The sequence below is a fragment of the Neofelis nebulosa genome, chromosome 9 (genome assembly GCF_028018385.1).
Source record: "Neofelis nebulosa isolate mNeoNeb1 chromosome 9, mNeoNeb1.pri, whole genome shotgun sequence".
NCBI lineage: Eukaryota > Metazoa > Chordata > Mammalia > Carnivora > Felidae > Neofelis > Neofelis nebulosa.
In genome coordinates this window covers 7,899,030-7,916,317 of record NC_080790.1, presented here as the reverse complement: position 1 = coordinate 7,916,317, position 17,288 = coordinate 7,899,030, and the positions used below count along the sequence as shown (strand labels likewise).

The following is a 17,288-nucleotide window of genomic DNA, read 5'->3' as shown; positions in this document are numbered from 1 at the left end:
GCAGGCTGAGAAAGAGCATTTGAATGCCATGAGTTTTGCTGCTGTTGAAACAAAGCAAGGGGTGCCTGGGTGGCTCAGTCGGTTAAGGGTGCGACTTCGGCTCAGGTCATGATCTCACAGTTCGTGAGTTCGAGCCCCGAGCCGGGCTCTGTGCTGACAGCTCAGAGCCCGGAGCCTGCTTTGGATTCTGCGTCTCCCTCTCTCTCTGACCCTCCCCTGCTCACGCTCTGTCTCTGTCTCTCAAGAATGAATAAATGTTAAAACAGTGAAACAGAAAGCAGTGATGAAATCTGGTTGCTAAAATAAGAACTCTGATTTTTAAAAACTGAAGTCCATTCCCCTTCCATTTTATCATCAAAGCATGCTCTTTATAGAATATGGCAAATAGGGGCGCCTGGGTGGCTCAGTTGGTTGAGCGTCTGACTTCGGCTCAAGTCGTGATCTCACAGTTTGTGAGTTCGAGCCCCAATGTTGGGCTTTGTGCTGCCGATAACGCGGAGCCTGCTTCGGATTCTGTCTCCTCTCTCTGCCCCTCCCCGACCCACTCTCAAAAATAAACAAACGTTAAAAAAATTAAAAAACAAGAAAATGGCAAGTAAAGACAAGTAGAAAACTCAAACACCTTTCCACCACCCAAACACAAACACATTAACATTTTGCTGTATTTTTCCCATTGTTTTAATCTGAAACATTGTTTCCGTGGTCTCATATCTTGCTTTCTCCCCACGTCCATATAAACTCCTGGAGATGAGTAAAAAGTGGGTTTTGTGTGTGAATATAAGAAATAATGTAGAGCTATTTTTAAAAATGTTGAAATGTCAGAAAAGTGAAAAGAACACTCACAGCCTCACTAGTCAGACATTCTTGCTAACATTTTGTTATATTTTCTTTGTATTTGGGAATATTTTAGTGGCCATCGATTAGGTTTATAGCACAGTCCTATAATTAAGTTCACTTAGCTTACATAGATATAAATGGAAGTCCTGTGAGGTGCGGAGGGCTAGTGTGATAGAGCACACGGTGTCACTTACGTGGCGGCTCATTCCGTGTGGTGGACGCATGTCCTGGACCGAACTGCACGGGGGAGGAGCCTTTTGTCAACTAAGAAAATTCAGTCCTAATCCCTAAGGGGTCCACTGTGTGTGATCAGTTAGTTCCCTTCTGTGCACTGAGGAAGGTAGTAGTTCTGTGTCATTCTTGGGAGAATAGAGAAAGTAGTGTGCTGTTTTTCGTGTCACGTGGTTGAGATGAACAAGGCCGTTAGAAAAAGCCTGCTTGAATCTGTCATGTGCCGCAAAAGAGGTTTCCCCGGGTATCTCTCGCGGTGCTGCCACGCTGAGTGTGATCCTGATAATTGGAGGTATGGGGTTTGGGGCATGCCACGGCCACCAGATGCAGGTCACGCATTGTATCTGCCCTGTTCCAACCCTGAGAAGAATGTGCTCTTTCACTTACTGAAGGGTATCCCAAAGGGATTTTCAAATTTTTATTTCTGCTCGTACTCCGTTTAGTCTTTTTTTTTTTTTTTTTTAATTTTTTTTTTAATGTTTTTTTATTTATTTTTGAGACACAGAGAGACAGAGAGCATGAACAGGGGAGGAGCAGAGAGAGAGGGAGACGCAGAATCCGAAACAGGCTCCAGGCTCCGAGCCGTCGGCCCCGAGCCCGACGCGGGGCTCGAACTCACGGACCGCGAGATCGTGACCTGAGCTGAAGTCGGACGCTTAACCGACTGAGCCACCCAGGCGCCCCGCACTCCGTTTAGTCTTACCTGCTTGATGTTAGAGCCTGATCTCCATATAAGAGGTTAAACCAATGAAATTGAACTTCAGAAATATTACCGTGCAGTGGATGGAGTGAGAGAAGGGAAAAGATTTTGAAAACACAGTTAGCAAGTTCAGGATGGGCAAGAGGGCTTAGCAGCAGCCTCAGTGGAAAAGAGATCTGGGAATTCTCTCCAGCTGGAAGTCCGAGGGGCGGGTGTTAAGAAGCAGAATGTTGGCCGTGACTCCACATGTGAATGGGGCAGAGGAGGACAAGGAGGTGCAACGAAGGGGTGATCTGGGGCCTCTTAATGTGGGAATGTTCATTGAGAAATCTTTTGCACGCTGAGGGTCAGAGCAAGCTCAGAAGAGAGTCCAGGAATCAATCGTGTTGTCATGCACATGCAGAGAAGGCGTGTTTTTAGGATGTAGGCAAAGAGGAAGATCATGGAAGAAAGGCACGTGTGTGAGGCAGAGGAAATGGTGGGGTGTCGGACTGCAGGAGAAAATGTCTATGACTCAGAGTATGGGAAGAGCTGTCGGAATGTGGGGGGAAGTGCAAAGAAGAAAACGACAAATTTGAAGGAAAAACACCGTTCATTGTACACTGAGTTCAGTTTTCAGATCAAGATGCATGTTTTTTAGATGTCTTGATTCATAATAATGCAAATGGAACATATATTTAATTTTGTTCTCCAAGAAAAGCATTTTAAAGATAGAGCTAAGCCTTTAAGATCTAGAAGGTTAAGGTATCTTACGAAAAATAAAAGGCCTAATTTTATGGAGAAAAAAATGTGAGGCACATATAGGTTAGTGGAAGGGTTAGATCCAAAGCGTGTGTATTTTCATTACCTTTTCCCGGCGAACAAAAGGAGAGGGATGCAGAACGGATGCCCCCTTTACTGGGGGGTGAGTTTCCTTTCCAACCCAAGTTTACAGCAAATCTGTCATAATTGAACTTCATCTTATGCACCGAATTGTTTTATAAGGCGTGGTATGCTGTCTGTAACTTTTCCGTTATATATTCGTGACTGTGAAACGGGAAATAAAGACAAAAGTCAGGCAGCTGGCTAATAAGGTATTCTGTTCTAACACAGACAAGTTGTTTGCGTCTTTACGACGGGGAAGTGTGGGCTTCCTATTTTAATCTGAACACTTTCAAGGCAGCAACATAGTATCTGAGGCATTTTCCCCGACAACGGAAACCCTCCAAATCATTTCCATTTTTGATGACAACTTATCTGGTCGTAAGAATGGCAGACCTGTGGGAAGCATTAACGTGCATCACTCGGGAGGTCCTCTTCCGAGCATCCCGTCACATTTGCAGAAGTTAATTGCAGTTCTGGTTGGGTTAAACGCATGTCATTTTCACGTGGACATACATGATGTGCACGTGACATATGCTTTATTATGTTAATATGTCGGACGATGCTTAGTTTTGCTCATATAGTTTCATGCCTGCATGCCCACTTTCTTGAAAATAGACGACAACTTCCTATTCAGGTGCTAGTGACTCAGCTTGAATCAGATATTGACCAAAAGGCTTGTCTCCTAGAGAGGCAAGTTATGTCTCTTGGGGCTTACCACCTTGATCTCTTTGCCATACTTTATTTTGGGCAATCTAGTGTGCCAGTGTCCTGTTGGTGTGGCCATGTAGGTGGTGGTGATGGGCTAGAGTGTCCACAAGCAGGGATTGGTTTTAGCTTCTGAGTGTGCCTGACTCTTTAAATCATATGTCACTTTCTTCAGTTATCATGCCCATTGCCTGCTCTGGTTTTTTGGTGTGTCCTGTTTTCTCCTTAAAAATAGAAGGCGAGCCGGGGCGCCTGGGCGGCTCAGTTGCTTAAGCGTCCATCTTTGGCCCAGGTCGTGATGCCACGGTTCGTGACTTCGAGCCACGCAGTGGACTTGCTGCTCTCAGCACAGAGCCCACTTGAGATCCTCTCACCCCCTCTCTCTGCCTCTCCCCTGCTCCCGCGCTTGTGCTCTCTCTTTGTCAACAATAAATAGTAAACATGTAAAAAAAAAATACGAGGTAAGTTCTACAAATAGGCAAGAATTTTGGGCCGCATTCTTTTACATTCTGTTTGCTGACATGCACAGAAAACAGTAAGAAAGGTCTAGGACTCGCGCAGTCTTTACTTTGACTTCGTGTTCTCAAATCCCAAGAAAGTTGGTCCCCTGCTGCCACGTTCTCGGATGTAAGCTCCACAAGGGCAGGACTTCTGTTGTTACTTTTTGTTGTGGCTCTGGTGCCTAGAACAATGGCTGGTGCTTCACAGGCTCTCACTGAATACGTGCTGACCTGAAGGAATGGATGGTATTGACTTGATTTTGAAAATTTGATTCTGGAAGAATTTCAAATATGCATAAAAGCAGAAGTATAGTGAACCCCCGTGTACTTATCTCTTTGCTTCGATATTTTCAGCTGTGGGGAGAAGTGGGGGTAGGATCGGTTTATGTTCCTAGCACTTCAGGCTGCTCCAGAAGGTAGTTGTTAAAAATTGTTAAACGGAGGGGTGCCTGGGTGGCTCAGTCGGTTCATCAGGTTATGATCTCAGTTTATGGGTTCGAGCCCCGCATCCGGCTCTGTGCTGACAGCTCAGAGCCTGGAGGCTGCTTTAGATTCAGTCTCCCTCTCTCTCTGCCCCTCCCCTGCTTGCACTCTGTCTCTCAAAAATAAATAAAGCATTAAAAAAAATTCTTTTAAAATTGTTAAATGGAAATGAATAATTTGACCTTCACCTTGGCTCATATGTTTTATTAGGTTATGTATTTACCTGCGTGAAGAACGGAACATTATTGTTGGTTGGAGAGAAATCATGCGTAAATGATAGTGAGGCATACTGAAAGGAAGGTTCGGTCTGCCTATCCATGTTTCTTGTGCGTCTGCACATGGCCGTGTCATTCATTCATTCACTCATAATTGTACTTTTTAGAGCAGTTTTAAGTTCACAGCCAAATTGAGTTGAAAGGACAGAGAGTTCCCACACACTCCATACACACATTCACACACAATACACTCTCCTTCATTGTCAACATCCTGTAGCGGGGTGGCACACTTGTTACACTGGGTGAACCTGCGTTGACGCTACGTTACTGTCCAAAGTTGTTAGGGTTCACTCTTGGTATTGTTCGTTCCGTGTGTTTTGACAAATGTAAAATGACGCGTATCCACCATCATGTATCATACCGTATAGTTTGCACTGCCCCCTCCCTCCCGAAAATCCCCTTGTGTTCCACCTTGTGTATCCCTCCCAATGGCTCTCGCAAAGGCCCTGGAAACCACTGAACTTTTTACTGTCCACACAGTATTGTCTTTTCTAGAATGTCATAAAGCTGGAATCGTAGACTACGTAGCCTTTCCAGATTGGCTTTTTAAACTTAATACGCCTTCGATCCCTCCGTGTCTTTTTGTGGCTCAGTAGCTCATTTCTTTTTGTTGCTGAATTCTGTTCCGTTGTCTGGATGAACCACAATTGGTTTATTTTTCCACCTGTTGAAGAGCTTCTTGTTGCCTCTAGTTTGGGCATTTATGAATAAAGCTGCTCTCGATATTTATATTGAGCATCTGACTCTAGATTTCGGCTCAGGTCTCACAGTTTGTGGGATCGAGCCCCGTGTCGGGCTCTGTGCTGACAGCGTGGAGCCTGCTTGGGATTTTCTCTCGTGGGCATGCGCACGCGCTCGCTCGCTCTCTCTCTCTCTCTCTCTCTGCCCCTCCCCCTCTGGTGCTGGCACACATACCTGTGTGTGCATGCTCGCTCTCTCTCTCTCTCTCTCTCTCTTTCTCTGTCTCTCAAATAAAAATAAACGTTAAAAAAAAAAAAAGAAATGTCAAATCAGATTGTCTTGAAATTCTTTCTCCCATGTGTAGGCGTTAAAACTCTGGAGCTTCAGGTATTATTGGGCTAAAGTGCTTCCTGGGAAGTTTTGATCTTTTGGGTTTTTTTGATGCGTCTCCGTGGAAAGGATCAAAGGTTGTAAGTGCATTAGGTTCTTGAATTTTCTGGAAGAAAAAAAAAAACTCTTTCCTCAAGGTCTTATCTCCGTCCATATCACAAATACCAGTCCGGGTGTTCCCTGAGGACCTCAATCCTGAATGACGAGCTGAGCTTCGGGTCCTTTGTAAAGACTGTCAGAACGAGTTGGTGTTTCAGTTCGCTCTTGTAGGGGGCTTGCTAACCCTTCGTACCTGTATCTGCGCCTCAAGTCCTTTGAGGGGTGCTATTTGCTTGTCTTTAAAAAAAAATGTCCTAATTAAAAAAACAAACGTAAAAATAGAGACTCTAGAAAGGAAAAGTTCTTCCCGATCACCCCTCCAAGTACCGTTATTCACAAGATGGGGTACAGCTCTTTGCGGGGTCAGGTCAGTTCTCTACCTTGCTCAGCTCCCAGGCCCTACACACGCAAGCGTGCGTACTTGAGCAGAATTGGAATCTCATTATGCGTATTATTATGAAAGGTTTTTTTTGTCCTTTAACAGTGTATCATTTTGATCAGCACGCAAGTCAAACCCATTCTTTTTGATCGGTGCCTGGTATGTCATTTAGAGAGTGGTGGTGGTTTATTTACTTAGCTTCCTATTCGTGGATGTTTATCTCATTTCTTTCAATTTTGTAAACCAGCACGGTTCAGTAGAACATTCTGCAATGATGGAAGTGTTCTAGAATGCTCGACCCACCATAGTAGCCACTACCCATATGGGGCTCTTGAGCATTTGAAATGTGCTTAGTGTGCCTGAGGAACTGGATTTAAAATTTTATTCCATTCTAATTAAACTAAATTTAAATAGCCACACGTGGCTAGCAGCTACTATATAGGACAGCATGGCTCTAAATGATTCCGGAGTCAAGTTAGGTCGTAACACCGTTTGCTTGGATCACATAACTTTGGCCTTCATAAACACAGCTGAATGGTATTTGATGTTTAACACTCCTATGACGTGTATTTTGTAAACCTCTTTTAAAGAAATACTGTTCGGTATTGGAGTCCGTTAAAGAAAGATCTCTTACTTGCTTCTTGAGTTTAGTTCCAGGAGAGAGTTTCTATTTCTAGACACGTCAGTATCAAGTAAATGGTATCTTTTTACTTTACCCTGGGTGTCTTTCTGGCTTGGTTGGCAGGGAACCCAGAGGGAAAATTTTGGTCAGCTAACGCGGGTCCTATGTTACCCTTGCCCACTCCCCTACCAGACTGCATAGCTTTCCATTCATTCTGAGCTTACAGATTTCATGGTGGATATGGTTTTTCTTATAAAGCCTCCTTCTTTTTACAGATAGATTTTACGTGAAGTTTTTAGATCTGTCCTGACTTCACTGAAAAAAAGCTTGATGCTGTGTACACGCTGCTTCCCTCTCACGGACCCCTTCCCCCGCGTCGATCCTAATCAGGTCTTTAATAGTGTCATGTGTATCATGCCTGTTTATCATCTCGGTGGGAAATACAGATATTTGAACTCTGAAGTAGACGTTCTGCTTAGGGTTGTAGAAAGTTACTTAAATACGTAGCGTTTGGCCACACATTTTTCAATTATGAGTCCATTTTGGGTTCGTTTACCCTCTTCGTTCGCTCTGCCGGCATAATGCTCTCCGTGGGCTTTTTTGAAGGATGTATGGGAAATCTTACTTTGCTTGAATTTAAAATGTTTTCAGGATTTCCTACTTCCGTGTGTGGCACTGTGTAGGTAAACGGTAACTGCAAACGGGGGACAAAATGTTTTTTGATCCTCGTGGAATAGCGGTGTTGAGGCGTAGGACCTCGAGAAAAAGCGTACCTATCATTTTCAGACATTTCCTCTTCCTTCGTTTCTGCCAAGGTCCCATTTCTAGATATCTTAAAAATATTAATATACCGCCAGTCTTTACGTAGACTTCAGAATTACAAATTGGAGAGCATAAGAATGTGCAGAACAGTTATAAATAAATTCTTCTGCCTGCAAGGAAGTGGGATGGAACCAGGAAACTAGCGATGTGGTCACCAGGATAACACAGGACAGCCATCTGCGTGAGCCTTGGCGGGAATCGGGTGACAAAACAAGATCTGGGGGAGCGCGCACTGCCAGGTGTGTGATCAGAAAGATAAGTACATTCTCATAGGATAGAACTGGCGTGGTGCCTTCAGCCCGTGGGGTGTGTGTGTGTGTGTGTGTGTGTGTGTGCGCACGTGTGCGCAGACCTAGCCGTCAAGGTTGAGCATTTTTAGCGTGGTTAGGAAATTGGGAGAGGCGGAGGCTGAAGTGGCCGACGTTAACACTGCCTTGCAGGTATTGTCACTGCGGACCCTGGCTGTGAGCTCTAGGAAACCTGACCCGGGGTTTCAAGTGTCGTGTGATGGTAACCATGAAGTAGGGGCTGGGGTGCGAGGCCAGGCTCTCCAGGACAGAAGCAGTGGGAGGCCTTCAAAGAAACAGATGTTCCCTATTTAACTAGCAGTGGACTTCGAAGAAGTTTGGGACTGTAGGAAGATACTCTTCCTCTTGAGAATTTAGGGCCTTGTTGGCAATTTCACGGAAAGCAGAAGCAGAAGGCATTTTAGCATAAAGTAAGAGTTGCTTAGGTTTGCAACTTATCATGCAGTTTTGACTGCTTAAGAGAGAAAGTTAAGAGATTTGTGTTATTGAAGGGATTTCATGGTTTGGAATAAAGTGTTCGCTCTCTTAATTTGCAGTGGTTCGCTTGAGTGTGATTCTGTTCCTAAATTTAGCAGAAATACTGGGTTTTCTCTAAGCTTCCATGTTCTAAATGCAGTCAGCGCGTGTCCAGCGGATATATGTGTCCGGTTTTCAAAAAAAAAAATGGTCACTTTGGTTTCCCAGAAGCTTTCTTGACATTCCGGCACCTCAAATAAACGTTGATGGTTTTAAAAACGAAGAGAGCGGACTGACTTTGTGTGTCTGTGCACTTGGTGAAGTAAGGAGACAGGATCGTGTATCTGCAGGCACGGTCTTGTCATAGAAGTTCGCCGAAAGGTAATGTCATGATAACAGCGCCTTTTGAAAAGAACCGAAGTGTGTCCCTGTCTTCGGTTTTACTCATCTTTCCACTTGATTTGTGTATGTGTGGTGCGGGAAGAAGGGGAGGGAGGGGGACGGGCACAGTATTACCTGCATCTTTCCGGTCTCTCCTTCTGTAGTCCCAGTAGCCCCTCTGGTTCGTGGGATCTGGTCCCCCTTTCCTGTAAGCTCATTTTATAGCCCAAATCCAAAATATGAAGGAAAAAAAAAGTGTAAAACACATGAAGCACGTGACATTACAAATAGTAACCATACAAAGCCAAATGCTTGCGGTCGAGATAGCTTTAAGAGTTGTTCTGGCACCGGCCAGCGGTGCATCCTCATTGGCAGTGTTTGACCGAATCTGACTCTGAGAAACAGTCCGTAAGATGTGGAGACCTCTCCAGATCAGCTGGCCTGAACTCGGAACGGCAGGAGGAGCTCTTCTAGCTTAAGGGAAACTGAAGAGGCATAATAAGCTAGTGCAACGTGTGATCCTTAATTAGGCTTTTAAAAATAACGGCTTCTTGGAGACACAGTTCACAAGCCGTAAGTTATAACCCTTTTGAAGCGTACGATTTAGGAGTATTCAGTGTATTCCGAGTTGTGTAATAAGCACCACCGTCCAAGTGCACGTTGTAGCACACCAGAAGGAAGCCCCATACCGGTCACTCCCTGACCCCTGACCCCCGTCGCCACTCCCTGGCAGCCACTATTCTACTTCTGTTTCTCTGGATTTGCCTGGAGTGTGGACATTTCACAGAAAAGGAGTTCCAGAGTATGTGACCTTCTGTGTTTGGCTTCTTTCACTCAGCTTCATGTTTTCAGGGTTCATCCGGGTTGTATTATGGATCAGGGCTACGTTCCTTTTTAATTGCCGAATGACGTTCCCTCGTATGGGAATCTTGTTTGGGGATCTTCGTCTTGTTAATCCGCTCATCAGTCGATGGACGTTTGGGCTGCTTTCCCTTTTGAAGTAAATGTTGCCGCTCCTACACGTAATGCTGCTGTAAGCATTTCGTGTGGACATGTACTTTTGGTTCTCCTGGGTGTGCATATTTAGGATTACGCTGGCTGGATCGTATGGCAGCTCCGTGCTTAACTGAAGAGGCCGTGCTGTTTTCCACAGTGGCTGCGCCATTTTGCATTCCCACCAGCAGAATAGGAGGCTTCCAGTTTCTCCACGTCCTCGGCATTACTTGTTGCTTTGCATTTTCTTGAGTATTGCCCATTCAGGTGAGTGATGTGATACCTTAATTTGGTTTTGATTAGCATTTCCCGATGACCAATGGTGTGGCACCTCTTTTCTTTTTTTTTTTAAGTTTATTTATTTTTGAGACAGAGAGAGACAGAGCATGAACGAGGGAGGGTCAGAGAGAGAGGGAGACACAGAATCGGAAGCAGGCTCCAGGCTCTGAGCCATCGGCCCAGAGCCCGACGCGGGGCACGAACCCACGGACCGCGAGATCGTGACCTGAGCCGAAGTCAGACGCTTCACCGACTGAGCCACCCAGGCGCCCCGTGGCACCTCTTTTCATTTGCTTTTGGCCGTCTTCAGATCTTTGGAGAAATTGTTCAGATCCTTTGCCAAGTTGTTTTTTTTTTTAATTTTTTAAATGTTTATTATTTATTTTTGAGAGAGAGAGCTCGAGCCAGCGAGCACAGGGGAGGGGCAGAGAGAGAGGGGGACCCAGCGTTCGAAGCAGGCCAGCTGTCAGCACAGAACCCAGTGTGGGGCTCAAACTCGGGAACCGTGAGATCATGACCTGAGCCAAAGTCAGAGGCTTAACCGATGAACCACCCAGGCGCCCCTCCTTTGCCAAGTTAAGATAAATTACTTATCTTTTTATTGTTGAACTGTAAGACTTCTTTATCAATTCTGTCTTTCCTTTGTTTTCCTTTCTGGAGTGTAGAGATTCTTGTTTGTTTTATTCAGTGCTGTATCTACCATGAAGAGACAAATGTCTGATATAACTCTTTGTGTAATAAACGAATGGTGATCTTAGGCGATCTATTCTTATTTAAGAATGAGGCACTAAAATACCAATTGGAAGCTCTTTGTATGTGGTGGTCTTGTCTACTGTAGTTTTCATGCTGACTGTTGAGCTAATGTCCGTAGGCTGATCTTTCACTCGCTGCAGAGAAGCATCCCCCGGTGTCTTTCTTTTTTTCTTTTTTTTTAAATTTACATCCAAGTTAGCTAGCATATACTGTAACAAAGATTTCGGGAGTAGATTCCTTAAGCCCCTTACCCATTTAGCCCATCCCCCCTCCACAACCCCTCCAGTAACCCTCTGTTACGTGTTCTCCATATTGAAGAGTCTCTTCTGTTTTGTCCCCCTCCCTGTTTTTATATTATTTTCGTTTCCCTTCCCTTGTATTCATCTGTTCTGTGCCTTAAAGTCCTCAGATGAGTGAAGTCACAGGATATTTGTCTTTCTCTGTTCTCTGACTAATTTCACTTAGCATGATACCCTCCGGTTCCATCCACGTAGTTGCAAATGGCAACATTTCATTCTTTTTGATTGCCGAGTCATACTCCATTGCATATATAGACATCTTCTTTATCCATTCATCGGTCAGTGGACATTTGGGCTCTTTCCATACTTTGGCTGTTGTTGATCGTGCTGCTATAGACATTGGAGCATCCCCAGTTTCTTTATGGGAACATGGGGGGCTCAGGCTGGCAGCGGCACCACATCGGTGGCTTTTGGTTTTCTGGAAGATGAGAAAAGAGCTGAGGGTCCCACTGGTGGACATGCAGACTGCCGCCTAATGAAGTGATTTCAGCCCCACAGTCAAGTCTCCACGCCTGCTGCCCTCTCTTGTGGAGCTGTCTCCGCTTCTCTCTCTCCAGAGAATCATCCTCTGGTCTCCTAAGGGCTGGTGGGAACGTAGGCGTTCGTCGTGTCCATCGCCTCCCCTCCATTCAGACCTAGTTTCCCAGATGAAGTCCTGGGTCTCAAGGACTCCAGGGAAGAATTTACTCCCCTTTTTCTGTTCTCTGCCTCTGTAGGCCCCCAGCATTCACCACGTTAAATCCCTCGACTGCTGCATTTTCTTCTTTTGTTCTTTTTGTCCTTGAAGGTTAATGCCTTTTTATATTGATGGACTGTGAATTTTAACTAAGCTTGGGAGGGAGAGGAGACAAAAGCGTGTCGTTATTAACAAATCCCGGTTGTTGTCACTATCGGTCTTAATTTTGTATTTAAATATTTGCTTGGGGTGTCCCGTCTCCCCCAGCCGTTGGGTGTGACAGGCATTCCATATCATGCTTGTCTGTACTCCCAGAGCCTCTCATACAGAGGCTGACTGTCGGTTTGGTTGGCTGATAGTGAGTAGACTGTGGCATGAGCAGTGTGACATATTTGTTCCGCCCGGCCTTATTCTCTTCTCATTTCCTTCCAGTGTCTAAACTGCTTTTTCAAAAACTAACTCAAAATGCAAATCATGGCAGGTAATAATTTTTCTCCTTTTGGGAAATCAACCTTTTAAAATGTTGAAATTCAACTGCTCCTTTGCTCATCTGATTTTTAGGAAGGAGAGGACAAAGCACTATGAGTACCTGTAAGTGACTCATAATCACTCACGCAAATGCATGTAAACTTGGGTGTGCAATTAGGCAGCTCATTATGTTGCAAATGCAATTACATGCTTAAATGCATGGCCACTCCCTCGGCTCACCCAGCTGTCTCTCTGGTTTGGGGCTTACCGTCGGTTATTATTAAGCCCCAGCTGTCAGAATTTGAAAATACATGCTGGTGCCGGTGGTGCCTTTCAACCAGTAATGCAGGAAAAGTTGGAAAGGAAATTTTCCTTTAAGTGTACGTTTTGGATAGTCGGTCTTAGTTGGCAAAATCCCATTCTGCCCCTAGACACGCAGGCTATGCAGTTCGAAAAATTAAGCATCGTAATATTATTTATTTATTTATCATTTTATTTATAGTACAGCATACCTCTGTTTTCTCTGATCCACGGTTCTGCGGTCCATGAACCCCTGAAAATTTTTTTATAATTCACTGGTGGGAAAACCTGACTTGACTTGCTTCATCGAGACTCAAACCTGCCATGTAATGATGAGGCTTTTTTTTTTTTTTTTTAATCCCATATCACTGGTATGAATATGTATGGACTTTGCTGCAGAGATAGCAATGTGTCTGAATATGGACCGTTGACCCAGACCTCACCAAAGATTTTATATAATATACGGTATGCATACCACATTACCTTTTTCAAATGCCCAAAAAATCTGAACTTCCAAGTTCTTTCTGGACCCAGTAGTTTCTGATAAAGAGTGATGGCCTCATAACAGATTTCTGGTTAAATGCGACTTAAAATTCTTAAAGGGGGATGAAGAAACTCTCTGTTTGCTAAAGTGATTGTTATTTTTGCTGTTCTTGATACGATTTTCATCATTGCTGTAGTTCCAGAAACTGCTATTTATATCTACTTTAGAATGTCCTGAAAACAGTTCTCTGACAGAATCTTCTAATAGATAATTTACTTTTGGTTGTTAGGCAGTAAAATTGTTGTGTATTCACACTCTCCATTGTTGCTTGTAAGCGTAGTGCTTATCTATTCAGTGGTGTCATTATAAGATAGAGTTTAAATTGAGGTTCAAGGATTAAAGTAGTATAAGGTCACTAAAAGGTAAACCGATAATTCTAACTAGGCATCTTTTATATAATGCGTAAAATATATATTAATTTTGGTAGCATTGAATTTAAAATATTGCACACGTTAGTTAAGTTTTACTGGACATGTAATAACCTCTTCGAATTTTTCAAGGCCTGGCTCAGAGGGCTTCTTAAAAGCTATCTTCAGTTCCTGCCTCAGTAAAGGAAGGGCTCCCCCACACCATTTGAAAATCTCTCTGCTATGATGCCAATCACATTTATATGTTGTATTTCATTGGTTTCCAAACTCGTTTTACTTATATTCGACATTTGGCACTTGACCTTTGGTAAATGCTCACTTAACCTTTTGAATGAATGAATGAGGCTGAGGAAATTGAGAATCATCTAGTCCTTCCACATGAGTATTGTTATGTGTGAAACTCCTTTCCTGTGGGGTTTTATTTCGCTCCCTGATTGTTGTTTTTGTTTTTTAATTTTTGAATTATTTTTGGCAGAGTGAGCAGGGAAGGCGCAGAAAGTAAGTGGGAGGATGAAGGATCCCTAGCGGGCTCTGTGCTGACAGGGGAGAACCTGATGGGGGGCTCAGACGCAGGAACTGTGAGATCATGACCTGGGCCAAAGCCAGACACTTAACTGACGGAGCCACCCAAGTGCCCTGCTACCTGTTTTTATGGAGTGGAACATAATAAGCATGGAACTCAGTAAATTTGTGATGAATGAAAAATGAATTAAGATCTGCCCTGACATTTATTGGAGCTAGTTTTATTCTCTTAACAATATACTTAAGTCATTTTTCCATGTGATGTTATGCTCTCTTATACTATCATGATTCTTTTTCCAGTTACCATTAAAAGATACCCTACTTCACGCTATGCTGCAGTGCATTCTGAGAATTCTGGAACAGAATATTTTTAAAAATCAACTGTTTGTGCTCGGGTACATCCTGTACTTCTGTGTGTGCTAATGTCAGTTGAAGTCTCCCAGCCTATAAGCCCGTTTTGGTTCAGAGTTATTTACTGTCTGTGGTATAGTTCTCCCAAGTAGAGTAATTAAGGATTTTCTCAGTTGCTAAAGGTTTTTTTAAATCATTAGAAATTCAAGATACTAATTTCAGGGAAAAACGAACAACGAGATACGACCTCACACCTGTCAGAATGGCTGAACTGAACAACACAGGAAACAACAGGTGTTGGCGAGGATGTGGAGAAGGGGGACCCCTCGTGCACTGTCGGTGGCAGTGGAAACTGGTGCAGCCATACGGGAGAACGCTGGAGTCTCCCCCGAAAGTTGAAAGTAAAACTACCCTATGATGCAGCAATTGCACCACTAGGTATTTACCCAAATGATACGAAAATACTGAATTGAAGGGACACGTGCCCCCCAATGTTTCTCGCAGCATCATCTACAAGAACTAAATTACGGAGAGAGCCTCAATGTCCAGCACCCAATGAATGGATAAGGAACATGTATCTATACACAATGGACTATTACTCAGGCATAAGGAAAGAATGAAATCTTGCCATTTGCAACCACGTGGATGAACTAAAGTGTATTATGCTAAACGAGATAAGTCAGAGAAAGACAAATATATGATTTCACTCATGCGGAATTTAGGAAACGAAACAGACGAACGTGGGGTGGGGGGCAGAAGAGAGACACCATAAAAGAGAACAGACTGAGGGTTGTTGGAGGGTGGGGTGGGGGATGGGCTAGATGGGTGATGGGCCTTAGGGAGGGCACTTACGATGGCACTGAGCGTTAAGTGTAAGCGATGAATCACTAAATTCTCTTCCTAAAACTAATATTACAGGAGATGTTAACTAATTGGAACTTAAATATAAAACTTGAAATAAACATAAAAGAATTTCAAATTTAACTGCCGTTATCAGTTATTTTCTTACCATTTGACGGTAGGAAGATGATGAGATTAGTTGTGCTCAGTAGCTTTGTAAGTAGATGGAAAAAATGATGAGATTTATACTGACCTACTAGTTTGGCTCTTTGTCTCTAATAATAGGAATAATACTTTGTTGTTGTTATTTTAACTGTCCTTAATCTGTTAAAAACCACCCCTTTAGAAAACTCTCAATCTTCATTTCTGCCCCAACCCAGCTTTGGGATGCGTGTGACACAGTGATTTTTCGTAAGCAGGGTGTGGGAGGGCCCTCTTCTGTCAACTCCATAAGAATTTTAATAATCCATTCTCTTTTCTCCCCACTCTGTCATTTTTGTCCACTACCCGAATATATGAGAACTTTGAATTTTAATGTTTATTTTTGAGAGAGAGTGTGAGCAGGGGAGGAGCAGAGAGGGAGACCCAGAATCCGAAACAGGCTCCAGAGTCTGAGCCGTCAGCACAGAGCCCGACGCAGGTCTCGAATTCATAAACCATGAGATCATAGACATGAGCCGAAGTCGGAGCTTAACGGACTGAGCCACCCAGGCGCCCCACGAGAACTTTGAATTTTAAAATTGAGCTTATATAAGTAACGTCTTAAAGGAAGCTCGTAGTCGTAGAGACAGATGATCTTGGGCACGTAGCGTGTGTTTTCACGTACTTTAAAATCAGTTCTTCTTGCTCACATGGATGAGAGCAGGCAGGTACTTGGCTGCACTGGAGTTGAGGCCTTCCCAGGGCATGTTGATCAAGATTGTTTCCCATTCAGGAGGACCACCTGTTTCTGTTTAGATTCATTGATAAGATGGTCATTAAAGTTGCTGAGGGACCCACGGTGTCCCTTAATAGTAGCTCACAGAGTCCCTTTCCGGTTCTCTGCTGTATTGACTTGTGACTTTAGGAGATTCTTACAAATTCAAAGTAGAAGTTCATTAACAGATAACAGAAGTTCAAAATAGGACAGTCTTCACCAGCTTTCTGAAACAAAACTCTTAAGGTGCATAAAAACGTAGGTAAGCAAGCAATAATCCGCTGTGGCGGAAGTACGGAATATGGCAGTCTAACGACAGTACAGAAAACCTAGAAGTTTCGATACATAGAGTAGTAATAGGACACCAGTGGTTAAGAAGGAAGCTTTCTTCAAGTTGGAAAGCCTGAAATGTAGGAAGCGAATGAATATATTTTTAAGGATTAATTGAAGGCTTAACATATTTTGAGTGAAAGCAAGGACTTTTTACACATTAATTAACATTGTGGTCATTATGGGTACCCCAGAGAGTTGTGCATATGGTTAAGTCCTCCAAAAGCCAACTGCTGCTTTTACAAACTAATGGTAGACCTTTGAGGAGAGCTGTGATTTAGGTAGACCTGCAGTTTAATGCCAGTTAAATCATTAATTTCAACTTTGTTATGGTTGTTCTGATGTTTTGTTTTTTTTTTTTTTCCTGAAGAGGAACTAGGGAAATGTGATTAATAAAATCAACCCACCCGATTAAATTTTGTTTTTGATGGAAATATTTCCTCCTATAAAATTTAATGGCCACGAATTTGATTGCAGAGTTTATTTACCGTAACCAGATCTGTCCCCTGAGAGGCCGTTTAGAACAATTCCATTAGAATCCAGTTAACTAATCAAGATGAATGTCGTGGAACATTATAAAAAAGGACTTTTGTGAAAATAAGTTCAGATCTGGGATGATATTTTGATACTCCTGCCCTTCACCACCCTCCCTCCAGAAGAGTCGGTTAGCACAGTATAATCTTACTGTCTTTGAAGCCCATGTTTATCACTGATTGAAGGTTTTTAAAGGTGAAACTGCTTTATTATGAGGTTATTTGGTAACCATCGCCCCCTCGCATAGGAGGCAAAATAGTCTGACTTTCACCAAAAAGTGTTCTCATATCCAGTAGTTTTATGGAGAAGTATTTGAGTGGTTTTTTTTTTTTTCTGAATAAGGAAAATTAAACAATTTAAAAAATACTCGTGCCAAACAGGA

At 43.3% G+C, this 17,288-nt stretch overlaps 1 protein-coding gene across 1 annotated transcript in view; it reads left to right on the top strand.

The window, feature by feature from the left end:
- NOL10 (nucleolar protein 10) overlaps nt 1-17,288 on the top strand; it is an 88,333-nt gene that overhangs the window by 41,082 nt on the left and 29,963 nt on the right. The gene's annotated exons all lie outside the window — the stretch shown is intronic.